The sequence below is a fragment of the Phoenix dactylifera genome, chromosome 10 (assembly GCF_051530095.1).
Source record: "Phoenix dactylifera cultivar Ajwa chromosome 10, Ajwa_hap1_PhDact_Kaust_v1.1, whole genome shotgun sequence".
NCBI classification, from domain to species: Eukaryota; Viridiplantae; Streptophyta; class Magnoliopsida; order Arecales; family Arecaceae; genus Phoenix; species Phoenix dactylifera.
Window position 1 is genome coordinate 25,537,423 of NC_143199.1, and position 27,637 is coordinate 25,565,059.

A 27,637-nucleotide genomic window follows, 5' to 3' on the forward strand; every position below is an offset into this window, starting at 1 on the left:
CGAGAAGCCTAGATCAACCAATCCATTTGAATCAAGAAAATCCTGAAACTCCTTGATTTTTCTTGTGTAAGTGAAGGGTTTCCCGCCCATCTTCTCCTGGAGACCGACAATGCAGTTAAAGTCACCGACCACCAACATCAGGTGACCCCGACTGATCAAATGGAAAGCATCCTCCCACAAAATTCTCCTCTTCCTGAAATCTATACTAGCATACATAGCCGCAAAGACCCAAGGATCACCACTACCCTCCGAGATCACCATAATCACCTTTTGAGTACAAACATTGAAGATGTCAACTCTGCATTTGCTCTGAGCCCAAGTAACGATAATGCCTCCTGATAGGCCTTGAGATTCCACTGCATAGAACCCCCAAGAACTCGGCACCACCCTCCTAGCCTTCTGTAGGCTACTCCCCGATAACTAGATCTCTAGTAAAACACAAATGTCCGGGTTGTGTTGATGCACCAACTTGTGGAAGGCCGGGGCAAAGGAGGGCTTCCCCGCTCAACGGCAATTCCATAGAATCACCTTCATGATGCACTCGATGATGCGGCATGGCCCACTCCCCCGGACCCATTGCCACAAGCTTCCTCCAAATTCCTTCCCCCTTCACTCACCACACCATTGTGATTTGCGCCTCTTACTGAATCCATCTTATGGAGTAACAACTGGAGGTGCCTTCCTTCATTGTTGACCTGTGCCAACTGGCATGCTAGGTCTACAGGTCCTTCCTCACAGCACCCAACTTCCCCCCTGCTGCCCTCTATCAATCTTCTTCCTATAACTGCAACTAGACTCACCTCTCTGCACCATGCTTTCCATAGAAATATCTCCTCTCATTATTACCCGTGCCAAATGGCACGCTACAGGATCGGGAAGCTTTGGATGATGCTTGGTTTCCATAGCCGGTGAAGGGAAGAAAAGTGGCCGCCAGGCCTCATCGACCTCCCCAGGCCCTCCCCCAGCTCCATCATTGTTAGAGCGTACCAGCCGGCACACCTTGCCCACCGAGCTCCCGTCAAGGCCATCCCCCTCTCCCACTCCTGGTGCATCATTCCCTTCACCCAGCATTGTCGACCTCCCCTGTCCAACCATGGGTTCGTCTAACTCGCCGGAGTTCTGCCTCGTTGCAGTCCTCTTCCGCCACCCAGCCATTGCTGGCACTACCCGAGACACATCCCTCCGCGGCTCCTTGGGTGTCCACGGCTGTCTCCCATGTCCAGTCCAGCGGGCACCTATTGCCGCCAAAGGTGGAGGCGGGCTGCGGCCCCGCCGGTGGTCTCCTTCCCCCCTTCGCATCGGGCGGGAGGTTGCCGGACCAACCGTTCCTGGGAGCAGGGGCCTGCACGAAGACGATGACGCCGAGCCATCCTCGGTCGGTCGCCCCTTGGGGATGTCACTGGGCTTTTTGAAAGGACTTGGGCCTGGTCTACTGGGCCCTCCCCCCGTAATAGCACCTGGGCCCGGCCTGTTGGACTCCATCAGGCCCTCAAATGGGCCCCGCCCAATGGGCTCCTCCGAATGATCCATCGTCCCAGCGGTGCGTCCGCCTCTTGGGGAGTCGATCAGAGTCGTGCCTCCGCCCAACGAGTCGCCCGCCGTTGCCTTCTCCGGCGACCTCCACCGCGCCACTCTGGATGGATTCTGCCACCCCTCCGAATCCGACGTAGAGATGGACAAGCTCAACCCCTTTCCGGGGAGATTTGGAACTGCAACAGGGGGGCCCTGTGTCGTGCCGGAACTGGTCGAGCCCTTCTTCCCCTTCCGGCTGTCCAGTTTAGGCGCCCTTCCGTGTCCAAGGCGATGTGTAGCCAACTATGGGCCATACAACAAAGGTTCCTTCTTCTCCGTCTCCATTCCCCCCCAGCCCCCGGAATAGTATCCTTCATAGAGTTCCTTCCTTCTCCGGCACTTCCTTCACTCTGGTTTCCTCCTATCTTCTCCACACCTACCGTAGCAGGGGCTGAGACCCAGCTAGCCCTTCCATGGCCAACTCGCCCACATTTAAAGCAGTATTCTGGCAAGTTTTCATACGCGAATGCCTGCCAAAACTTTCCTTCACACCCTTCCACAATACCGTTGATGAACATACCTGGCTTGAGAGGAGCACTTATATCCAGTTCAACCTTCACCCTTGCGAAGCCCCGCTTCTTCCCTTGATCCGTGGCACTGTCCAAAGCTAGAGGTCTCCCTGCCTTCGCCGCCAAGCGGAGTATTATCTCCTTCTCCCAGTAGTCCAGCGGCAAATGGGAAGTCGGAGCCACACCACCACCCTCCCGACCTTGGAGGATCCGGTAATGTAGTTCGGCCTCCATCTCTCAATGACAAATAGTTGTCCGGCCACCAACCTCGGACCACACAATAGGGTGGCCTCTCGATCCTCCTCACAAGCGAACCGGACGGCAATAACACCATCCGACATGGTGAAGCACTCCACCTCATAAGCCAGATTTCAACTCCGTTGCACCTTTCTCGCCACCCGTTCGACTGGGACCTTCCTTCCGATGCTCCAAATGAAAACCGTCGAGCTCCGCCAGGCACTCGTCTTCTCCAACAGCTCAGCTGGCATCTCGAAGACCTCCGTGAATGTTCACTGCAGTGCTCCCAGCTCTTCACCGGAGATCCGGTCGTTGGTCCACATTGCCTGCCTCGTCACGCCCCTAGTCACCTCTGCCCAAGATGGGCCCTTTGCTGCAGGGGGGCTTGGTTACTCACCTTCACTGGTTCTAGAGGCTCCTTCCCTTTCGATCCGATTCCATCCATCTTTGCGTCCCACGCCTATTCGATGGAATGCCTCACAGATCGCACGACTATTGATGCGGCTCTCTCTCTCCTCTCTCTCTCTCTCTCTCTCTCTCTCTCTCTCCGACTATTGCAAGCATGGTCATCTTTTTCCACTAGAGTGTTCATTATCAACTTCTCTCTCTCTCTCTCTCTCTCTCTCTCTCTCTCTCTCTCTCTCTCTCTTTGTGGAGGGCGAACGATCGAATGAAGGAATGAGCTGAGAGGCAATGCCTCAGGTGGGTATTTATAGGCCCTTGCGGGTGGGTGAAGCATAGATGGTTCTTCGAATGAGACCTTCCTCCAGTCCGGGCTTTTGTTCCAGGGGGAAGACTACCCCAGCGAGGTGGGCTTCTTGTCCAAAGAAGTTGTACCGTTCTTGTCATTGTAAAATAGTTTTAGCAAAAAACAAAAATAAAAAATGTACCTTCACGAAAACCACCACATCAGGGGACGAGCTAGTCTTCTGCCACAAACCGACATCTAACTACGGCATCCAGATGAGATACACTTCTGGCCGCTGTATGCCATCTTAGAAACCAAACGAAGCCAAAAAAAAATCAATATACTATTAGAAATACGGCCTCATGCTCCTAGTTAGATTGGTCAAGTAGCAGTGTCCGATGCCCGGATTGGTCCGAACAAGGTGAACTCAACTAGTCAAATTCAGACATGATTTAGATAGCTCGATAGAGATCAATAGTGGCTAAATTTTAAAAAGATCCAGCTGGCGCCGAGATAATGGGTCAATCTATTGCCTGGATACCAAGGTGGTTTAGGGCCTCCACATAAGATCAACTTGGATCCGAGTAATAAGAAAAGCAAGGCTTACACTAGGATCCTTGAGCCTATCTAAAGAGAGAAAGAAGGAAAAAAGAGAGAATATCAGTCTAGGTCAAATCAGGGGTATGGATTTGGTTATCAATGACACGGGTCAACATTGATCAATCATCATGTCTGGCCCATAAATCAAGAGAGAGAGAAAAAGATTTGATAAACTAATCCATAAGTAAACAAATTAAAAAAATGAATAGAAATAAACAATTAGAAGAGGAAGAAGAGGATAAAATGAGAGAAGGATGAGAGAGAAGAGGTTGAGGGCTGGTCGATGGCTTGGTGGTGGCCCGGCCAGCGGCTCACGGCAAGGTGGTGCGACTGGTAGCGAGATGGCCACAATGGTTCAGCCATGCACAAGGGGAAAATGGAACAGGAGGGAAGGGCAGCGCCCCTAGCTGCCCAAAGTGGCAGCTCCCACGGCCAAGGAAGAAGCAAGTCAAGGCGGGGGACTCACTGGCAGACGGTAGTAGATCTCGCAGCAGTGGCAGCTTTCGACGGAAAGAGATGGATCACAGAACAGTGAAAGAGAGGAATGAAAAAACTAGACAAAAAAGAAGGGGCTTCGGGTGGTGGCGCTCGGTTGGGGTAGCACCCCAGCCATCGGAGAAGAAGGAGGGAGGAGAGGCTTCACGGTGGATTGAGTGGAGGGAAATTGGGGTATTTATGAGATTTTTAGGGGAAGAAGATAAGCTCGGCTCATCGTTGGTGTAGCAAACCGACCGAGGACCGTGACGCGTGATACAATGGCACCAGCAAGGCATAAGCAAGGGAGTGGAGGTGTTAGGAATCTTTCAATGGATTAAACATAGGATTGGATCGAGCGGCCAATCCTTGTGCTAGCTAGATCTTTTTCCATCTTTTGTTTTTAGAAAAAGTAATTAGAGGCCTCTAAATCTCTAAGATGCAGTCTTGCAATCAACCAAGAGGTTTGTGGACCACAAAACAAGTTTATCATGAAATGCAAACAAGTTGGTAACACATGTTTGCCTCGCAACAAGTATACCAGACCTTAGAAGGAAATGGAGCTTCTCAGTCGATGCAACAATGCCGTAAGTACGTGAATATCGAATTGAATATGTATAGGTGGAAGATTCTAAGGCAACATACCATGTCTCGATCCAATTAAGATCCCTGAGCGTGTGAAGTTTCTTGATTTTAGTTTTCTGAACTCAAGTGGTTCATTCAAGGGAAAATCACTTGGAAAAGAGAGGCTATAAGAGCATATATGATCTAATAGCCCAGGTTGGGTTCCACCAAAATCCCTATCTAGAATTGGATGAATTTCTATTCAAGAAAGAAAAAAAAAATCTAAATGTCTGTAATTGCTAACAGATTCATCAAAGTTGACTCTTAGCACACCAAGCTACGGGGGACCTGGGAGAAAAATGAGGAGAGCCAGCAAGGCCAAAGATCTATGAGAAGCAAGATTTCAACCTAAGTACGAATGGTAGTGCTAGCCAAAAAACAAGAAGAAACAACCTCACCAGCATCGAAATAGCAAGGAGCACAAGCGATTGAAGAAAAGAAAGAAGAGAGTTGATGAGATACGTACATGTCCATTCATGAGGTTGCATTGGATTGTGAAACGTAATTAGTACGTAGTTAATATTAAACTCGCCGGCCATTTGGCAGTGTCCATCCCTTTCGTTACCTCTTTGGGCAGATATATTTTCACAGTATAAAATCTTGCACAGATGAGAGTACGTTCAGAAAAGGAGCAATGTTCTATATATATTTGTGGTACAATTCAATCACTCAACACAATGAGGTATGTATCATGGACTTGCAGTTTTGATATATCTTTACATTTCACGCATCTTGTGATGCATCGTGCAGCTGCCAATGCGTGTGTAGTAGCACCATGCACTCGTGGAGTCCAAAGCCTGTACGCCAGTATAGGGTAATTGTTGGTATATATCAACGAATTACACATGGTAAAAACCTGATAAGCTCACTTAAAGACGCGACCGTGAAGTCTGACCAGTGAAGCCGAAAGCTAAGGTGTTTGGCCGCTGAGATTGCGGCTTGCATGATAACAGTCTCCGACCACTCATCCCTATCAAACTCCATTCCATTAAATGCCTCACTCAGGATCACCATGCACCCTCGCACCACTTTCGGCTACAAACGGCTACAATGAGAACAAGAAGAAAGCTCGAACCTTCTCGTCTGAAGTCAAACCCTTTGTTCATAAACCTTTCAGAGCTCTTACTTTACGAAGGCCAAAGTCTCATACTTTGAAATATCCCATGGGGTCGTTAAAGCTAGGCCACACCCACCTACCCCACCATAACGAGACAAGGAAGCCCTTTTCCATTTTCCGTGCTCTTTTTCCTTTCTTCCTCTAAGAACCATCTCTTTTATTTCGCTTTCGATTCTTCCATACGTACAAGAACAATGGGAAAAGGGAACACATTGGTGCTGTACTTGAAACAAAATGAGACTGTCCCGGAAAAAAGATGAACGGAGTCATCGCTGACCGGCCATCGCTTGCGTGGCTAATGACCGGAAGGGGCACTTGGCACTGAGCTGGTTCACAAGGTTGAGGTAGACGCTGAGGTCGTGGCAGGCCACCACATTGGCCGTCCGCCGACCGTCGACACGGAGCTCGCGGCCGATGTCGGCGTAGACCCACCCTGTCTTTGACAGCAGCCAGCTCGGTATCACGCCTTCGCTGCTGTCCTCCTCCTTCACATTGTTGTCGTCGATGACGAACCCGGGGACCTTGGTTATGATGTCTTGCGTGTTCACGATCCTCAGCACCTTGCCCCCTCGTTCTTCCAGCCGGCGGCAGAAGCTGGCGTTGCCGACGCGCGGTCCCCCGAACGAAACCACAGTGACCATCGGCGCGTCTTGGAACGTCGTCGTGATGTCGTAAGCGGTGAGGACTGCGAGCGCGGCGCCGAGGCTGTGACCGGTGACTGTCAGGCTGAGGGGCTGGCCTTTGCCTCCGTAGGCGTCGAGGAGCCGGGCGATCTCATCGCGCACCTCGTCCCGGAGGCACCGGCGGATAGAGCCGGGGGAGGTGAAGAGGCTCCAGAACCCACGCTGTACCATTGGCTCCGGCTGGGAGGCTGAGGGTGGGAAGGGGCAAGGGAGGTGGGTGAGAGTGGCCCGGAGGTTCTCGAGCCACTCGAGGCAGGTTGCGGTGCCGCGGAAGGCGACGACAATGTCGCGCCGACCGAGGCGAGCGATCTCGTCCTCGTCCTGGCAGACGGCGACGTAGCCGATCCAGCTGGAGCGGCGGGAGAGCCAGGTCGAAGCAGCGCGGGCCCAGCGGGGGAGCCGAATGCCGGAGGTGGCGTGGAGATTGCGGGTGACGCGGTAGCCGGTGCAGGGGAGACCGGAGCGGCGGAGGAATGAGTGCCTGGGGAAGCGGCAGGTAGCGTAGGAGGGGGAGGAGGGATCGAAGTCGAAGCAGGTGTAGGCAGCCTGGACAAACTCGCCATAGCGGACGATCTCGGAGCGGAGCGTGTCATCGAGCGGGTCGAGGAGGCCGTCCCAGTTGTTGGCACCCTGGTACTCCATCCACTGTCTGCCGATCCTGACAGTAGACGGACACCGTTTCGAAGATTCAGAAGAGGTGGAGCAGGCGGTGATCAGGGAGCGGCGCCGCCGGGCTGTCGGCAGAGAGCCATGACGAGTGGCACCAATGGCAACTCTCATTTTGTTTCGTTTTTTATTATAAACGGTTAGATTTCAGACAGCAGCAGCAGAACGCCCTGTTGTATAGTATTCAGCGGCTTCTGGTGCTGCTGCTAAACTTGTCGGTGGTGCGGGCTCCAAAGGCCGTGGCCATTCATGAGATTTATAGACGAGAGAGAGAGAGAGAGAGAGGGAGATGGGACGGAGGTCGGTATAGTGGGCCAGGGAGAGAAAAGGTGACGGATTTTTTGGATACGCGTCGAGAAGGACGAGGGTTGCTGGGGAGGCATGGAAACCGAGAGTAAGATGGACTTTTGAGACGGGGAAGGACACGTGGCGTGCGCGCCCGAGGCCACGCTCTCAGTCAGAGAGATAGGAGATGGAGAGGGAGAGAGTCAAAACGGCGCTCCAATCATTAGCTCTGCGTCAAAGAACGTGAGGCTTTCATGCATGGGGCCACTGGGAGATGAGGTGACTAGCCGAGTATTATATTACACGGCAACCAGTTCCTCGACCACAAGATCGTTTTAGTATAAATGTTTCTGGTTGGGGTCGGAAATGTGGAAATAGACCAATTGAATGCATAAGGAGACGTGGTTTAGTCGGTGAGTTCCAAGCTATGAGCTCCTGACCACAAGATGCATGTCAAAGAGGGACCATGGATCGTCAATGAAGGTAGACCCGTTTTGTTACGACTTAATTATTGGATTTGAATATGACTCTGTCTCGCTAGATCACATCGTAGTACAAGCAGGGTTATTGTTGGCAAACCAGCTGATGTGGCGCAAGCTCTGTCAACCATCTAGCCCGAGCTCCTGGGAAAACTAATTCATGGAACTAAATTATGTCCTATTTGATATGCATAGACAGTTGGCAGATTGATACCTGCTCTCTGTTTCCTAGATTCTCTCGCGGCACGCGTACGTAATTCCAGTTTGCCTATCTACTCGTGAGTCATTAGTTGGGGAGGGTCATTAACTCTTATTATTTTGCTTAAAGTTGCACTCAAAGACTAGGCTAGGACCAAAAAAAAGTTCCCTGCTTGAACCCGATCGATATATAAATGTTGTTTCGTTTTTTGGATAAAGTTATGTTATTTTTAAAATTTAAAAAGAAGAAGGCACCTTCGACTAAGGAACGTTTTAGAAGTCAATTAGTATGAAAATTAAGTGCTTTCTACGCACCTGCTGAAATACAAATTGAGGTTAAGGATATTTTAATGTGAAATAATTATTTTACTAAAACCTAAGAGATTTGTTTGCTATTAGTATACTACATAATGTGGCATCATGTGAGCTTTTTTTTTTTTTAAATGAAAGCCATCCAATTTTAAGGAGGATTATGTGGAGTCAGTTTCAAATGTTATAAATAAGGAGTTCAATATTGCTACAAGCTAAGCATGGGTGGTTCCTTGCATTATATATTGTTTATTAGGAGTTTTCTCTAAGATGGTAAAATATGCATGAAATAGCATATGGGGACATGGGAATTTGTTTTGCATAATAAAAATGTTTTCAGAAAAATACTTCTCCATGTTAATATATTTATATTATGAATTGTATATTGATTTAAACTTTACTCATGAGAAGGGTAGTAGCGATTAATAGTTATTAGAAGTTATATGCAAAAAACTATAAAGACGTGGTTGGGTCATAAGAATATTTGTTTATAGAATTGATATCTTGCTTATGACTAAACAAATCTTACACGTTCAAACCAAATAGTCAATATCTCATTTATTTTCTTTTTTCTAAAAACCTATCAATGCCAGGAAAGGGGCATTAGCGAAATCCTATGAATGTTTCGATAGAAGTCAACATGTACAACAACTGCTTGTCCAAATAAAGAAAAATAAATCTTTTAGGAACAACCTCGAATCCAAGACAAGCTAAAGCCTTATAGAGCCAATTACGTTCATTTACTAAATCAAGGTAAAATGTCATTTGATAAGAGAGATTATGCTAGTGGATGGAATTTGCTAAGGTGAATTGTTGTTGGCTAAGAAATGTATTATGCCAAGATCATCATAGCAATGGCTTAGATAGTGAAGGTAGATGATGAAATGCATGATGGAATTTGCTAAGATTGAAGCTTGATTGAAGAATTTTGTGAAATGATTATAATTTCATTGTCAAACTGCACATTTCAAAGGCCAGCTAATAAAGGCATGAAAGTGAAAATTTATCATTTCATGAATTCATTTTTTTTCATTTTATTGGTCAAATAAAAATTTGAATTGCCTTAGAATTTCACATGTAGTCTACATGAACTATACCATCTTATTTTGGATATTTTGGAGGAATTCATCTTTTCAATTAAAAAAAGTGTGGGGTTGTTTTCATACAAGGCTGCTTAAGGTAAAATTATTGCTATTGTTATTATTGTTGTTGTGCTGCTATTAACTTGAAATATTTTCTAGAGGTTATCATTCAAGAAAGGTAAGCTACCATATATATGCTAGACCTATCAACCTTAACTTTGATCTATAGCAAGTGTTTTTTTCAATAACAACATTATTACCATTTTATAAAAAGAAAGAAACATCGTATCATAGTCCAAGCTACTAAAACTAAAATAGTTTTAAGGTATTTCTATTATAGCTTATAACTTGTACATAATGGCCATTTTGTGTTGTTATTTATAATGGCCTTATGCATATTTATGTCTATATATATATATATATATATGTATATATATATATATTCATATGTACATGATACGTACGTATGTATGTATAAGTGATCAGGCTCGATATTACGTCATGAGCTTCAGTTTGGACGTTCTAGAATATTGACACGTTAATGGTCGGCAGAGGAGACCAAGGAGCGGCCGGAGGCTCTCCACAAGTTCAGATGCAGAGAGATTAGGTGGGAGGTACGGACCCAAAATTGTGTGGTTCAGGAAATTGGCTTCCACTGGTGCTTCTTATCTTGTCCTATTTTTTAGATCACTGTGCCCGTACCCGGCCTAGGCGATGTCCCATCCTCTGAGGATGACAAACCTGTGTCTTACTTAAAAATGCAACGACATGTCACAATGGGTTAATAATTTATACCTTTCATACTTCGTTTCAATCTCCTCGTGTGGCATGCTATAGGAATATAGTTTTTTTCTTTTTTTATCAGAACCCAAATAACTCCAACATGAGTATAATCTGCTGCAACTAAACAAAATAAAGGATATAGAATACATGCTAGATCTGATCAGATGGCCTCTCTAGAATGCCGGATAACATAAGAGGCATTTCAGTCTGCTGTTCTGTTCGCCTTTCAATACACATGAGTTATTTGACAGAATGTGAACTTCCGCACCAATCTACGTATATCCCGTAATAATGGGTATTGTCCATCTCTATACTTGTTTGCACCCTAGACCCGATCAATTACAATGGATAAGTTTTTCTCGAGAAATAGGATGTCGGCTCCTAGCTCCCGTCTTGCATGCAACAGTTGGGTCCAACCTTTTGACTAGTAATGTGTATAGCTTGCAACAGTATATGGGACCATCAAGGGCGTTTACTTGAATATTATTCTCACGAAGAAGACAAGGATCTTAATACTCACAGGTACGGCATCAACTAAGGCTGGCAGCCGGTTGCAAGGGCAACATCAGTAGATGTTGGCACCTCTTTTGCATTAATTCCAGAGACTATAGTCGTAGGATTAGCTGTAGACAGTAATGCCTCTTCTGCAGCCTTGAGATGCAGTTTGAACAACGATTCACGAATAGATATTATTTTAGGAGGCATTCATCCTGAGAGGTTTACGTACAGTAAAATGTAACAAAAGGCCCATGTCGAGTTCGGGCTGAGCCCAGCTCAATTCCATTCTCTCGAGCCGTTCAACGTCCATCTACAATTCGCCTTTGAAAGGGGTTCCGGCCCAAATTCTCCACAGAAGTTTTTTCTACAAAGTAAACAGGCGCCTACGTGATTACCATGAAATAAACAAAATTAGGGACCAGTATGGTAGATTGATTACAGCTGGAGGTCGGAGAATATCAGGATTGACTATTGTTGGAGCAGAGCTATGAGCTGCCTGGAAGGGCATCCGGTATGCGAGATGTGTGTTGGGGGTCGACAGATTGTGCATTGAGGAAAACTCTGCCACAGTGATTGACTGACTACGGAAAGTGGATAGATATGGTGACGGTCAACCTTTGATTCGAGATACTTGCAGGATGGTTCAGAAGATGCTAGCTGTCCAAATTAATCATGTGTATCGTGAGGTGAACAGAGCTGCGGACTAGGTTGCCTCATATGTGGCTCATCACTCTGGGGACGTTATCTGGACGAGTCTAGCAAGTATTCCCCATTTGTTGCATTGCTTATTTTCCCTTGACTTGGCAGGATATACTCAATCTTGATTTATTGGAAATAAAATGCTGTTTGGACCAAAAAAAAAAAACATCGAAATATATGTGTTAAAGAAAAGGAATGAAGGAAGAGAGCAGCCTTGTCGGTCATATGAAAATGATAGAAGTGGCCATTCCAACTAACCTGACTGAATTGCACCCCGCCAGGACTAAAGTCTGTAATAACAAATGCCAATAGCTTGACTAGACTCGATCGACGTAACCCGAGCTTGGTTTAGGGTAGGTCGGGTTTGGTTGTAAGTTTTGACCCTGACAGCAGCCTGAGCTCGATTCAGCCAATTAGCACCCCTGGTTCTAGTGGTCACCATATGCACTCCCCCGAAGGATTAGCTGCCGGGCAATTTGCACATCGATGAATTGTTTCGATCATACTAGGTAGGTTAGACTTGTCAAGTAGCATGGACCCTTTATAAGTCCGAGCAAGTATGAGTCAGTAGTTGCACCCACTAGACACATCTATATCCATCACTCACTAAGAAATACTGGTCATTTTCTAGGTCAGGTAGATCAGACTATGGAATGGGTTGGTTGTGTACAAAACTAGGCAAGGGGCTAGGGTTTAGCTCGAGAGCAAGCCCACTCGCAAATGTGTCACAAAGAGTAACCCTGCTCTTGAAACCCCACAACTACTTCTTGACCAAGTGCAGGGCGTCAGCTTGCCACATAATGATATTGGGTCAGGCTGAACCTTGGACGATCTTGGCCTGACGTCATCATGACCCATTAGGGTAGCCTGTAGTAATAGCCTAGCTTTAGTCCACGATCGTCAATTATTTATTTTTATTTATTTTATTTTATTCTAAGACAGGCAAGTGTCAACCGTTGGGGCTTTCAAACCTAAATTAAAAAAATATCCCAGTACTTTATTGCAACGATTGAGTCAGATACTAATAGGTTTGTTGAACTAATCCATCCGTGTGGCAACCTAAATTAATGAAATATCTCGGTACTTTATTGCAATAATTACGTGAGTCGGAAACTAATAGATTTGTTGAAGTAATCCATCCTTGTTGCAACCTAAATTAATGGAATATCTTCGTACTTTATTGCAACAATTACGTGAGTCATAAACTAATAGATTTGTTGAACTAATCTATCCGTGTTGCAAGGGAATGGAACAGACTTGTCGCAACTTCCTCCTAATTACGGAATTCGAACGTTGGAGTTCTTCTATGAGAGATGACTTTAAGATCGGGTGAGACACAACCATAAGATCAAGTCCACCCATAACCATCTTCTAGCTAGGCGTACTACTAGGGCAATGAGACGCCGGTGGCCTTCTCCCTAAGTAGACTGACCGCAACACTTGTGGAATCAGAGTCCCTCTGTCTTAAATGGCAAGGGATGGTACTATCGATAGTATATATAGTTCATGATTTTGATCCTGAATTGTCAAAGATAAAATGTTAGGGTAGGCAGACTCATGATTTAAGCCGCTAAATATGATCTACAATCTCTAAAATACTTAAATAGAAAAAGTCATATGATTTAAATTACACAAAACTATATATATATCTGTATATATGTGTTTGTGTACATAGGTATGTATGTATGTACATATGTATATGCATGTATGTATAGTTTAAATACCTGTGCTTGTTTCTCCACCTCAAATGGGTCAAAGATTTGGTCATTGGTTGAAAAACTTTTAACATCATACATGATGAAATACTCGCCGAAGCCAAAATTTTCTTTAACCCAAGCGCTACCAGGTCACATTTAAAAGGCAGTCCATCTGAGGTTCGTTTTTGAATTAGAATTTTCTTATTTCCCTCCATTTTCTCGTCGCTGTTTCACACCTTTTACTCTTAAAAAAGCGGGGGTTAAAACCTTTGAAGTAGGACCTATTCAAGGTATCAGAGCCAAAATTAAGTTTTATGTGGTCATGAATAATAAAGGAGATTGACGAAGTGGTTGAGTGATTGAATTGTTAACCTTGCCGGGTCAAGTTTAGTTACGCTAAATCTGAGTCAGGACGGGGTTATTACTTGCTGGTCTCTACTCCTAGACCACATCTTATCCTAGTCATAGTACAAGGTCCGAATTTTTGAATGACATTTCAAATGAATTAAATTAGCCAAATAAAAAGAAAGCTCATTTTTCCTTCCAATTATTCTTTGTTGACTAGAAAAAATGGAAGTTTGTTAATTACCATGTAAAGTAAGTAGACCATTAGATGTCGAAGGGAAGTTTACTAGTTAAATGTGACAGGGAAACATTGTTAGTCTATAATGGAGTTGAAGCAATAATATTTGAATTCCCAAAGGTTGAGCTTATAAAGTGGACTTGAATCATGTGGCTGTCATTTCGAGGGAGTCTATCCTTATGCGTCCATGTATTCATGAGTCTACGTTCATTTAAATGTCCGCCATTCAACATCAAAAGGAATGGAAACTATATATATTCTCACTTAATTTTTATATATTTTATTTTTCTGATTCTTGCTGATGTATTTATACTATATTGATTTAATAAATTCGGCTTACAAAAGAAAAAAAAAAGATCTAGCATGAAGTTTGATTCTGAGACTAGACAAATCGCTCCAACAAATATATTATAACTAAAAATGTACAAATTTTAGACAGTACACCCTTGCCATTCAGTTTATTTCCTCCAAGAAGCCTATAAGTGATGCATGTCGAAGGCCTTGTGTGTGTATATGGATGCTCTGACGAGCTTTGTTGCATAAGAGAAATTTATCCATCACTTAGTCAGCAAGCAAGATCCAACCCTCAATCTCTCCACTAATCCAATTTTGTGATGCACCTCAAAGATTAATTCCAGGCATGAGAACTAACAAGAAGATTTAGGACATCCATAATAAGTCCAAAATTTCCAGACTTCAATGGCAAGCACACCCCTGAAATCTTTTTTGAATTAGTTTGCAACGGTAGATAACTACCAGCCTTGAGATAAGATGGAAGAGCTTTGAACCATACATGTTCATTTGGAAGAGACCAGGATACGAACCTAGATAATGCTGTCTTCATCGTGTCCCTCAAAATATTATTTATTATAAAAATTATCTTTTCAGAGAACTCTGAGAACTAGTTGGAAGTTGTGGCCCTCTGATCTCAAGCCAAGGAATTAAGAGCGGCGGAATGTGTATTCACAGCAGCATGTAAAGAAATTAGCATTGCCATTTGTCCTGGCTTAAAAAGAGTCGGACAAAAATATGTATGGTTGACCTAACAACAAAATGGCCGATGACTTGATGGTCAATGTGGTCTAAACCATCCCATAAGTACCGTCCGGCTAAATACTAGCAGTGCAAGACTGTAAGCATTCAAATTGAGAGATTGAAGTAGGGCTACAAATGAGTCGGATCGACCAATGACCCAAACCAACCTTGAGCTGATTCAACTTGATCAATTTTCAAAAATTCATAGAGGAATCAGGGATTAAAATTAGATCTACTTTGGAAACCAGTTCAAATTTAGATTTTGTCCTTTCTGACTCAACCCGCTAACCTAATCCGATTCGTATATCACCCAAGTTTAATTTGGATCAACAAAAATATTTTTGACTTGACTCAGATCGAATCCAATGCAATACAAAATTCTAAATCATATAAAATCTCTCTCCACTTATTTAAATATCTTTTCCACATCAGTTGACCTTCATCAAAGCTAATCCTTTTTATTCATTCCAGCGACATAACACACTCATTTACTTATATCTAAGCATTCATTATTTTTTTAGTGGATTGTTATTCATAATTTTTCTAAGTATATCAATTATTTATTTTTAAAATTCTAACTTATAAACTTGGATATTAAAGATGTTTGTTTTTTATTTACATATGAAAAATTGAATGGAACTCATGCTAAAGTTGACTTCTTTTAGTTCAATTTGAAAATTGTTAGTAGTTTTAAATTTTCATCGTTAATTTATATATATTCAGATGTAATAAAAATGTAGCTAATTATTTGATCCAAACTACATGACATCTGCTATTGGATCCACATCATGCTTGACTTTGACATAATCTAAATAACCACTAGATGAAGAAAATTTTTGATGGGCCTGACCCGACCCGAATAGTAATTAGTGGTTCAATTTAAGTTTAAAAATCAAAACTCAACATTGTAAGTGAGTTCAGTGGATTTGTTCCTTTCAGCCCCTTCTCCATTAATTCCTGATAATGACCACAGAAGCGCCAAATGAAATAAGTTCCCAACAACATGATACTCAGTAAGACCGGTCAATTAACGTTGTTTGAAACATCTACAATTGACTACTAAAAGAATTTGATATACAAGTTTGGTATGACTGCTTACATATGTACATACGTACCCATCCACCTCTGTTCACCAATTTCTTGTTCACCACCTTTGGCATGCATATAATAATAATTGACTGAATGATCCATCCATACTTCATTAATCTTTAATGCACGTAAACATAACGCGCTTCTTTGACGCCACTCATGACGATGGGCTGGCGAGGCAGCCCGAGACGGTGGAAAACGCGCCGCCGCCGCCGCCGGCGGCGGCGGACGGATCGAGCTGGCCCACCTGGAGTTCCCGGGCCTTGCTCATGTAGAGCTTCTTGACATTGCCTCCTTGCTGGCTGAGCAACCGGGCCAAACTCCTCTTGGCATTGGACCGGAAGGGGCAGTTGGTCCCCATGAAGCCGTCCACCAGGTGGAGGTACGCCTCCAGGTCATGGCAGCACGCCGGGTCGGCATCCGGCCGCAGGTACGGCGACGCCCGGCTGTCCACCCTCAGCTCCCTCCCGACGTCGGTGTAACCATCCATCCCCTCCAAAACTTTTGCCGGCCACCAATTGCCGCCAAGGTGCCTCTCCGCCGCCTCCGGCGGCGCCACACCTAATGGTACCCTCGTCACCACATCGTGCGCATTCACTATGCGCAGCACCTTCACTCCCCGACCTTCCACCCGGTCGGCAAACGCCCGGTTCCCCACCCGCGGCCCCCCGAATGAGAACACGGCGATCGGTGGGGCGTCCGGTATGCTTGCACTCAGCTCGTCAGCCACCAGCACAGCCAGCGCTGCCCCGAGGCTGTGTCCCGTCACGGTGATACTTAATTCCTCCCCTTTGTACTGATTTACGAGCCGGCGAACCTCCTCCACCACCGCCGCCGATAGGCTCGGCAAGCGGTCGCCAGCAGTCTTGTACAGGCTCCAGAAGCCGGATTCCACCTTCGGTGCATGCGGCAACCTCGATGTCGAATTGTCATTCTTTTCGTCATTGTCCTTGCCGTCATCCACTGGGACAAGGCCGGCACGGATATTTTCAAACCACTCGAGGCAGGTGGCAGTGCCGCGGAGGGAGATGACGATGTCGCGGCGGCCCATGCGGTGGATTTCGCGGTCGCTGTCGCAGACGGCGACGTAGCCAATCCAGCTAGAGCGCTGGGTCATCCACGGGGCGACGAAGCGGTCGAGCCAGCGGGGAAGCTCGACGGAGGCGGTAGCGAAGAGGGAACGGGTAACGCGGTAGGAGCGGTCCGGGAGGTCGACGGAGCGGGGGGCGTCGGCCGGGGCGTCGGGTCGGGAGTGGAAGGCGTGGTAGGTGGCCTGGACGAGGTCGCCGTAACGGACGAGCTCGCGGCGGAGGTTCTCGTCGAGGGGGTCGAGGAGGCCAGCCCAGTCGGCGGCGCCGTGGTAGTGGCGCCAGCGGGAGGCGATGGGGCCGCGGGGGGAGGGGCGCGGGGAGTCGGAGAGGAGGCGGTGGAGGCCAGTGAGGCTCCGGGGGGACATCTCCTCCGGCTGCCTGCGGGACGAGGGGAAGAGGAAGGGCAGGTTGAGGGCGCTGAGGGGGCCTCCGCCGCCGGAGGTGGAATTAGGGGGGTCAGGGTCATTGCCGGGGTTGGGAGCGAAGAGGGGAGGAGAAGGGGACTGCTTCTGGAGGAGGCGTTCGAGGTTGGCGAGATGGGTTTCGGTGGAGGTGGTGACGGTGGCGGTGGCGGTGGCGGTGGCGGTGGTTCTTAGTGGTTGGATGTAGGCTCGTCGGCATCCGAGGGGGTTGAGGGGAGAATCGGCGAGGTGGGGGAGGGTTCGGACAGGCCAGACGGGTCGAGGAGCGGCGACAGTGGAGCCGATATGCATGAGAGAGAGAGAGGGCCGCGTCAAAAGAGGTGGGTGAGAGTTTAGGAAGTTGGAATTGGTAGTGGAGAGGGGGGAAGAAGGCTCGCACGAGGGGAGTCGGAAAGATATTGTCCTCGCAGGATATAAATGGCTATATATAGAGTTGGGTAGACTAGGCTTGGTTAGAAGTCAAACATTTACGTGCATGGACCTGAGTGCCCTGTTCACACAATTTCTTTCAGCTGGATACTTCCACACGGATGCGTGTAAATATGTTTTGATCTTTGGAAACTACTCAATGATCTTATATATACATACATACATATATATATATATATATATATATATATATATATATATATATATATATACACACACACACATATATATATATAATATATAATATACATAATATATATTTATAATATATATGAGATGATACATTATTCAGACACTGGGGATAGTGGTATCTGCAGCCTGACATCAACTTAGCCAACTATGCTATGAGAAGGGATAAACCTAGTAGAGAATCCTACTACAAAAGAAAAAAAAAATACATTGGGGTATTAACACTACTCTTGAATTTACCGCATAAACAGTTACATTAGGCCAATATTAACCCAATAGATACATCATATTTTGCTAGAGACTTATAGTTGATCATGTCCATGAAGCATATACCAATATTAGTTGAAACTGTCATACTTAAGCTCTAAAAAAGAGGTGATACATTTATGACTTCTACAACATAGTTATTATGATGTCCAAAAAGTTTGAGGCGTGTGATGGTCTATTATTTATGGTGGAAGCTGACCAATGGATTACGGAATCCGGTGCATTTATGTTAATATCCACAAAGTCGAGGTGCATTTAGGGGTTTCAATGTTTTTGACTTTTTCTCTCAAGTTAGGAAAGTCTCCCCGATCCCGATGCCTCTTTTTTTTTTATGTTTTCTTGTTTGACAATCCTCTGTTCTTATCATGTTTGAGTCTTTGACGCATACCATCCGAGAGCGACGCTTTTCCGCGTTTACCTTCCCGGTATCCATTAAACTACAATTCTAATCCATCACAAAACAAGGCTATGACTCGCCGAGTCCGAACGACCGGAGGAAGCCACCAGGAAGCTCTACTCCTTTCACTTAATCTTCGTTCTATCCTTTTAATTGACGATTTCTTTCTTGCCAAGTCACAAATGTAGAATATTAAATACTATCGACAGCTACTCGTTTTGAAAGAAAGCTGGAAGAATATTAACTAACTAAATTTAAAATGAATACTGGAATTTTTTGGTCAAAATTCAGAAGACCTACAACAGCAATTTGTTCAATTAACAATCCTAGGTTTTGTTCACATACTTATAAAGATCAGTCCATTTTCCCTACGAGAGCATGGATTAGAGATATACGTTGGCTCGTACGTCATGCTGCTGACTTGTTTGCTGTGGCTGGATTCAATTCTACTGTTCCGGTCGAACCAGTTAGAAGTTGCCGGGTTCAGCTGGCTGGAAAAGTACTCTTTGAGCCATGGAGAAAGACTGAGAAAAAAGAATTCAGACAACGGAAAGGGGAGAGAGATGGCAGTCAAGGGTTAAATTCTTGCTGCTGCTCTCAATTCTCATGATGCATTCAAGAGATTAAAGCTTGCTTAAAGGGAAAGGTTTTGAGTCCTGCCGGCGGGAGGCCGAAACTTACATTCGTTATCTGAGAAAACTTCCAAGTCTTGAGGGAGACCGAGACATGTAACTGGTTTGAAAGTTACAGCTGTCGTACAAGCACAAGCATGGAGATTTGAATCAGACAAATATGATGCCATGAATAGAAATCAAGAATGACTTTTTATTTCCTTTTTTTTTAATAGAAAATGGATACGAATTGAAACTAGGTTCCCCTAACTACAACAAGATTTATTTAACATCTAAGTCCTTATCATATAAATTCCCCGAGCCGATGTGGCTTGGGCATGGCAAGGCATGATTTAACCAACTTATAAATTGCATCAAATGGTAAATTACAATAAACCCTCATGCGCCGCATCAGCAAGAGCTACAATCGGGTACTTGAGAGGAAGAGGGTTCGGGTTGTATCTGAAGAATTGATCTTTTTGCATAATGTCGATTGTTGGATCGTACCTTCCGTAAATTTAAAAGCACTCCGAACTCTTTTGCACAGATCTTGAAGTGAACATAATGCGGTCCAATAGTGGATTCGTGCAAAGGAAGAGAAATGATTATTTCGGGCGAAAAATACAACCCCTATCCTTGAGGGACATCCTCTGATATTAGCTTTTTGGCATTTGTAGCTCTTCATGGAGCAAGAGGATCATGACCACTTAGCTACATTTCTCTTCCATGCGAATTTGCCATTAATTTTTTTTCTTTGTTTTGAGAAAATCCATCTACAGCTCAATTTAAGGAGTTCGTAAGATTTCTCTTTAGATTTTTGGAACGAATGCATTAATTGTGATTGATGTAGTTATAGGTCTAGTTTGATTGAGATCTGGTTCAGCTCGTTTCTATTCTTAGATTTAGACCCAAATATAACCCATCATTGTCCTGGCTTTAACAGGAGCAAGTTATTGTTACATTGGAATGGGATCAGGTCTATGATCAGACACTTGGGTTGGGTACATGTTAGATTCAAGGTTGTCAGGCTGGCCTCTTTTAATGAATTGATTCAAGGTCGTGAGACTGGCCTCTCTTGACGAATTGATCAAATAGCAAAAATAAATGAATTGATTATCTTTTTTTTTTCTTGGGCTATTAAGGCTTGGAGAAGAAAAATGTAAATCCATTGATGGGTTGAGCCTTGAAGCAAGAGTTGATCTAAAATAAAAAATATGGATCATCACAAAACATGTCTTGTGGACCACTCTGCACAGGTGCCACGAATGGGTTGGACTTAAACCTGACCATCCCAAACTCTCTACTCTGTGCTAGTTTAAAGAGTCGAGGCCTGACTCAATCCTCGCCTCCTCTTCCTCCACCTCCTTTTTGTGGATGAATTATAGCACCCTAGTGCAGATACATCCAAAAGAATCAAAAAATAAAATACTTAAAAGAATTAAAGAAAAGTTCTCCTATATAATATGCCACCCAATCCATAGCATTATTTGCCTCTATGTAAATATAGGTCACTTCATTCTTGATGATCTTCCAAATATCCAAAAGCAATAGGTGGGTGCCAATTGACTCAAATTATTTCCTTACCCGGTCGACCACAATGCTTGAATCGCCCGCCAAAATAATATGATTAGCTCGTAAGATGACAATAGCATATTTGATTCCTTCTAAGAATGTGGTGTCATATGGCAACCCCCAAAATCATAAAACATGAGTTTGGGCCTCTGACCACAAATCCAGCTCCACCTCTTCTATCGCCATCTAATACAATATCGTTAATGTTAATCTTGAGATAGCAAAGGTGTGTGAGCTCCCAAGTGATATAGATCTTTTGAGAAAGTGCAAAACCTGCCTAGGAGTTCCAAATATCCCTAATTACAAATGAATCTCCAACAGCATATAAATAAGAAATCTCGGCAGCTTGCATCAAAGCTCTCATGAGGATGAGACTAGATAAGTAATATCTATTTTCAAACATGGGACCATTTCAGACCAACCAAATAGGATAAGCAATGTATGATGCTTGAATCACCTTCATTATTTGGAGACCTTTTGTGTGCCATTCTTTAGAGAAAACTAAAAGGCATCTATTAGTGTGGAGGATAGAGTAACTGAAGAAGGATTATCCAATAGCCATCAAACCCACATCGCCCTCACGCATTAAAACAATCTCCTCTACTTTTAGACATCAATCATAATACCGAGAAATATTGATCCCCCTACTCGCTAGTATCTCGACATGGAATCTGGGGCCAAACTACTTCCCAAATAAACAGAGCAACTCTAGGTTGAAACCAATCATCCACGCCCATGTATCATCCTGAAACGCTAAAAGGCTAGAATACTATAATCTGCAGAGGTCCCTAGTTTTAACTCTATATGAAAGGAAGGATGATGCGGCATAAGGTGCAGCTAGCAAGTACTATAACCACGGGACTATTCCAGGCTTTGCATGAGTTAGCTGATTAGCCGGATTCCTCTATAAATTTTTCATTAGAGACAATATGGAATTAAAGCTAGATTTCTATAGTTATAATAGAATAATCCAAACATGTTTCTTTATTATTAAGTCCTATTTGGAGTATAGTTATGTTTCAGATTTAATGCTTGAATTAGGATTTTAGGTTATGTTCTATGTAATGCATTAGGTAAAGCATGCTTTCAATATCAATAAAAACTTCTTCAAGAGAATTAAAGATTCCTTCAATTCAATTTGCTTTTATTTGTATGTTGATTGATGGGGGGCAAAATGGATCGTCCTGCTTACTACCGTAGGGCCACCCAATGCTACTCCAAAACAAGCCCCAACACCGGTTGAGCCGGACCTCGGTCCCGCTAAGAGTCAATCCGAGCTCAAACTTCATCGAAGGCTTAGCCAACCTCAGACAGGTCTCTCCGCTGCTACAACCTACGCCGACCTTCTTCGATGCTCATAGCAAGGCGCCCCTCGTGAGACAAAGCCGTGAGGAAAAAATTGCCATGCACGATCCGCGCACGATGTTAAGCACATGCGTGCTCCTCCAAAGCGGACAATACCTTGCTCTCCGCCGAGCTGCTCTAGCACACTCAATAAACAACGTGCCCTGGCCGAGCTTAGGGTGCCCCTATATTCACCGACACACCACGACCGAGCTCGAGGTGCCTTATCCAATAACGCGCCCTGACCCCCGAGCTCGGGGCACTCTACGGAGCACATCTCGGAATCAGGGATGCCGGACTAACCTCAGTACCTGTTAAGCCGACCTCGCTGAATATATGATGCGACTTCTCAACGAGCACGGCTTCGCCCATGACCGCATCTACGAGCGTACCCACACCCATCTACATGGTCGTACATCGCAACACCTCCACGCCACACCTTACCTGCTGGCCAATGACAGTCAAAGATAATGCCATGCTACTCCGGCCGTCTCCTGCTACGACTGTCAACGCCTTACTATTCACGAGAATGGACCGTGTTGCGTGCCACAAGCAAGCCCTAGCTAATTGCCGTCTGGCTTAAAGCCATTCCCTCTCATGATGAGAATGAGCTATACATTCGCCATCTGGATATCTCTACAGGAACTACAAATAGCCCTGTAAGGTAACGTAAGGGGGGACTTTTGAGAATCCATCCGAAATCGACTCTAACTTGATCGTTGGAGGGCCCTCACCGGAATCACCGGTGAGGCTTTGTGCAGGTACACCGTCGCACGGGAGGTGGCTCGCCTTCTTCCTGGATATTCCGGTGGCTCCCTTGACTCCTCTAGCGTGAACACCCTCGGGCCAAATTTAAACCCCAACATTGATCATTGAAGTGAAATTCCGACCATTAATCGCACTATCACAAGCAACAAACTCGAATCATGTCTGAATTCAGTATACTCAGAACGAACTCGAAAAATGTAACGTGTCCAATTTTAAAATCTGACCCGGCCCCATAGGTCCTCCAAAATAGGTCGGATCGGATTTAAGTAGGTCGAATCTAAATAGATCGGGTCAGGTCAGGTTATGGATCGATCCGACCTATTTGTAGCCTTAATATTGGCACGGTATCACTTGGCTCCAATGCATCTCGATGATCCATGGTGCTGGACAACTGGAGACTTCTGTCCAGTGCTTGGCCTGCACTACCACTTCTATGCATGTAAAATATTTTATGCATGAGAAGTGACCTGGACAAATTCTTGATTTCTCTCAGCTTTTATAGAGACTTCTAAGACCATACTTATCTAGGATACATGTTATGGTTGTCTATCTGTATTTTTCTTTTTTTATAGAGAAACTCTATATTTATCTATATATTCACATATATTTCCATCACAAAGTCATTAATAAAGCCACAAAAACAATACTTTCTAAATTAAATTCATTCATTCATTTATTTTGTAAATTCTTGAAAAGATACTAGGTGATTGTTCCTATGCTGAAGAAAATGTGTTGCAATTCTCTAAACCTCAACCTTAATTTGTTGTAGTTTTTATATGTGGGCTTTGAACCATAAACAATAATAATAGTTGTTGCTTGCAATTGATCGCTTATCTGGATTGTTGATGAGATATCGCCATAAAAAAGAGGGACAGCGTGGATATATGCAATGAACTTTCATGCCTTATAATTTAGTAACCAGACCGTTATATAAATATCCTGTTCATAATATTGACACAACATGATAAGCAAAAATACACATGAAGGAAGACTCCAAGCCTGACACCACGGATTCCATCGCAAGCACTTTAAAACTAACAAGCCTATCAGCCATAATATCCAGTCATCTAATGCACCAAGTATCTAATATAATGTATGCTAACTCCTGGCCATAAAAGATAATACTTCTACTAGTACAATGAATTATTATAATCACTGTCAGGATCAAGCGCTACCATTACACCAAAACCGACCGGTGTTAGTAAAGGCGCAACTCTATTTCCTTAAACCCCACCAAAGGCAGCGCCACGAGTCGACTCCGACCAGGCCTCGCCCACCCCGGATTCCGACTTGGCCTCGCCATGGGTTCAGGGACCCTCGGGTATAACCCACCTACTAACCAAGCCATCGCCGTTGACAGGCGGCAGGACATGCTGACAGTGACCCTCCTTGTGCTGCTCAGGGACCCCGCAAGGTATGGCCCGCACAGCGGCAGAATATGTCCAACAATCACAATGACTAATTTTGCATTATCTAATTTGATGAGGGTGACTGAAACTGCCATAATGAATTTTATAGTAACACTGCTATTTAAAACCTTATCCAAGTTCTAACCAGTCAAGCTACAGTAGCAATTTAATGTAGTTAAGGATAACAATTAATGATTTGACCAACAAAATATGGTTGGATAATAAATGGGTCAACTCGACTAAATATACTTATTAAATGAGTTGAATTCAAATTTAAATCTTTGACTCATTTAAAAATTAGGTCAGGTCATAATCCAATCCGTTTAACTTATTTAAAATCTATTTAAATTGTTTCTGATATGTTTAACCAGGTCGTTTAAACTGTTTAATCTGTTTAAATATATTTAACTAATTTTTTAATCTATCCAATAAATAAATTATGTGGATTACGTTATCTATTTAATTTAAATTTAAAATTTAATTTATTTAATAAATAAATTAAGTTTAGGTTGATAAATTTTTGACCGACGCATCCATTTCAGACTATTGGGCTCCTTAGAAACTATGTTAATTGTGTTTCTTAAGAAGTACGAGGCTAAATATGTAATTTGGCTCTATTTGATCTCACACGGTTTTCAGCGTTACCCTCTTCGCCGTTAGAATCCTCCATCTTCGTTCCTAGTTCTATTTCTCTTGTCGAAACTCTAGAGTGGGACGGTTCCATCATCTCCATCCCGCTTTTCCGGCGAAAAACCCATCGCGAACCCCGCCGGAATTACCCTGTGGCAAGAGCACCAGTTCCCTCGATCTCCCGCCATGAATCCGGAGTAGTAAGTCCTCAAATTTCCAAATATTTTGTCCTTTCCTCTACAAGATTTGATTCGAAGACTGCTAGATTTGTGTGAAATTTCTCTAATTTTTTTGGCTTTTGATCGGTGCTCTAGGGTTGGAATAAGGTCTCGCCCGATCTGTAACTAAGTAATTTCTCCACTAAGATTTACTCCAGTTTGTTTATCTATGGTGCGTTTCTTAATCTCCTAGGCTCCTAGCATAGTTGATTGGAGCATATGGCTATAAACCTTAAGGTTGAAGGTTTAAATCTACCAGCTAATATTTTTTTAAGTTTTTTTTTCTTTACTCCAATTTATAACTCCTTAATTTCTTATACAACTTTAAGGCTCCATTTGAAAACTTGAAATTGAGGAGAAAGGAATGAAATGAAAGAGAAAGTTAAAAATTTTGATGTTTGGGAGTTTTTTAGTGGAGGAAAAAGAAAAGAAAAGAAGGGAATAGAAGGCAATAGGAGAAAAAAATTTGGGCTCCAATTCTCTCCTTTCTTTCTTCCCATAAATGGAAGGATTTGGAAAGAAAGGAATTGGAACTTAATAAATTTTTATAATATCTATTTTACTCTTAAATTAAAAAAGTACCAAATTAAAAGGATAAATATATCATAGGGCATCTTTTGTTTTAATGTTTCATATGTCATCTCCATCTCCATATACCCATCTGATGCACCTCTACGGAGCTCCATCTCCACAGCTGCACTTTCAGCTGACCCAGTCACTCATGACCCGGTCCGACCCGATCCATTTGCACCTCTACCTATAAACATACCCCTTTTATAATAAGGGTATTTTAGTAAAAGTGTTAAAAATATATGTTTTCTTTTTTTTCTCTCTAAACTCTCAAATAAGAGGAAGGAAAGTACTTTCTCTTCCCTCCTAAAACTCCCAAACAAGATGAGAGAAAAGTCTATTCCATTTCTTTCTTTTTTTTTCTCTCCTCATTAAAGTTTTCCTTTCTTTTCTTTTTTTCCTCAAAACTCTCAAACAGAGGGTAAATATGAGATCTTAGCCAAAACAATTGACTCCTAAGCAGGATCTTTGCAATCATTTCCTCGCAGTTGAACTCAAGCTCAAACCTTTCTAGAAATGGGTGGGGTCAGGTTGGGTCATGCCTCTACCTAAGCCTGGCTCGAATTTCTTACTCGAGCTTTAGGCTGGATTTAAGTCCAAAAATTTTATGAAAATAAGGCCTGAGCTCAACCTGAGCCTAGGGCCAAATTCGAGCCGAAGCTCAGTAAAGTGACTCGAATTAGGACCTACCTCCTTGACTCGAATTAGGACCTACCTCGAGCTCCACATCCTGCACTGGTTGGTGCTTGAGGACTTTTGACTCACCAGCGAGTATCCTCTCCTATAATAATCACCATTCCTAGCTCCCCATGCTTCTCCTCACTCTCCGGTGCTCCATCGCCCAGTCCTCCCTTCCCTCGGGCGATGACAAGAACAATAATGTAATGAAACTTCTTATTTCAACTCAACGAATTTCAACCAGATGGATTCGGTCCTCTTCATGCTGCGTATACTTCAAGCCAAGCCCCCGACAAACCTCGCTCAGTCGCGCCATCCATTGTTGAGCCTTTGGGTCGATCAATGCCAGCTCGGTATTTAGAGAGGTTTGGTGCAAGTTAAGACTAAAATATATTTGTAACAATCTAAAATCTCACCTAAAAAAAAAATAGCCAAAAGATTTATTTAGGCTCCTCAACAGTATCTAAAATCATCTATCTTATGCATAGTTGATATGGGACCAAAAATACGAAGCTCTAGCATTCTTACTAAGCTAAGAATCTAAATCCATTCAAATTCAATCACAAATATTTTAACTTTTGATTCATCTAAGTGGACTCAAACTACAGTATCCCTTAGTCTACATGGGTCATGGGCTGAGTCTGCTCTAATACCATTCGTAATAATTCTTACTTGGATTTTTTCGGCTCTGTACAAGTACCTAAAATATATCCAATGCATTAGCCGATATGGAGCTTAACTTAGGCCAATATGGATCCTTACAATACTATTTGATTTTGGTTAGATCATACCAACTCATTGCTAGTCCCTTCATTAACATGGCATTTGGTTGGCCTTCCGAATAACATGATAGTATTGTTGGTCGGGTCATAAATTTTTTAAGATCAACCTTTTTTTTTGTGGGGTACAATGGTTGTTCACACTGCTCTAGTGTGAGTGCAACCCATAGAGTCGAGAGAAAAAAAATGGTGCAAGGGTGGAGGGGCGGCTTCGAGGCATGTCCAAAGAAACTCTCTCGAGTAGTGAGCAATAAAGGAGGCAATTTAATTTGCAGTTATGTTTGCCTCTCGATACATATGAGCAACCTGAAATGAGTCGCATTCTCTCGCTATCCTGTGAATATCCTGAGTAGTGG

At 43.8% G+C, this 27,637-nt stretch overlaps 2 pseudogenes; both read right to left on the reverse strand.

Moving 5' to 3' along the window:
• Window positions 1–5,961: 5,961 nt before the first annotated feature.
• On the reverse strand, window positions 5,962–8,278 carry LOC103715822 (phospholipase A(1) DAD1, chloroplastic pseudogene; annotated as a pseudogene).
• A 7,219-nt stretch (window positions 8,279–15,497) lies between these two features.
• LOC103715807 (phospholipase A1-Ibeta2, chloroplastic pseudogene) lies at window positions 15,498–17,811 on the reverse strand (annotated as a pseudogene).
• Between the last annotated feature and the right edge of the window lie 9,826 nt (window positions 17,812–27,637).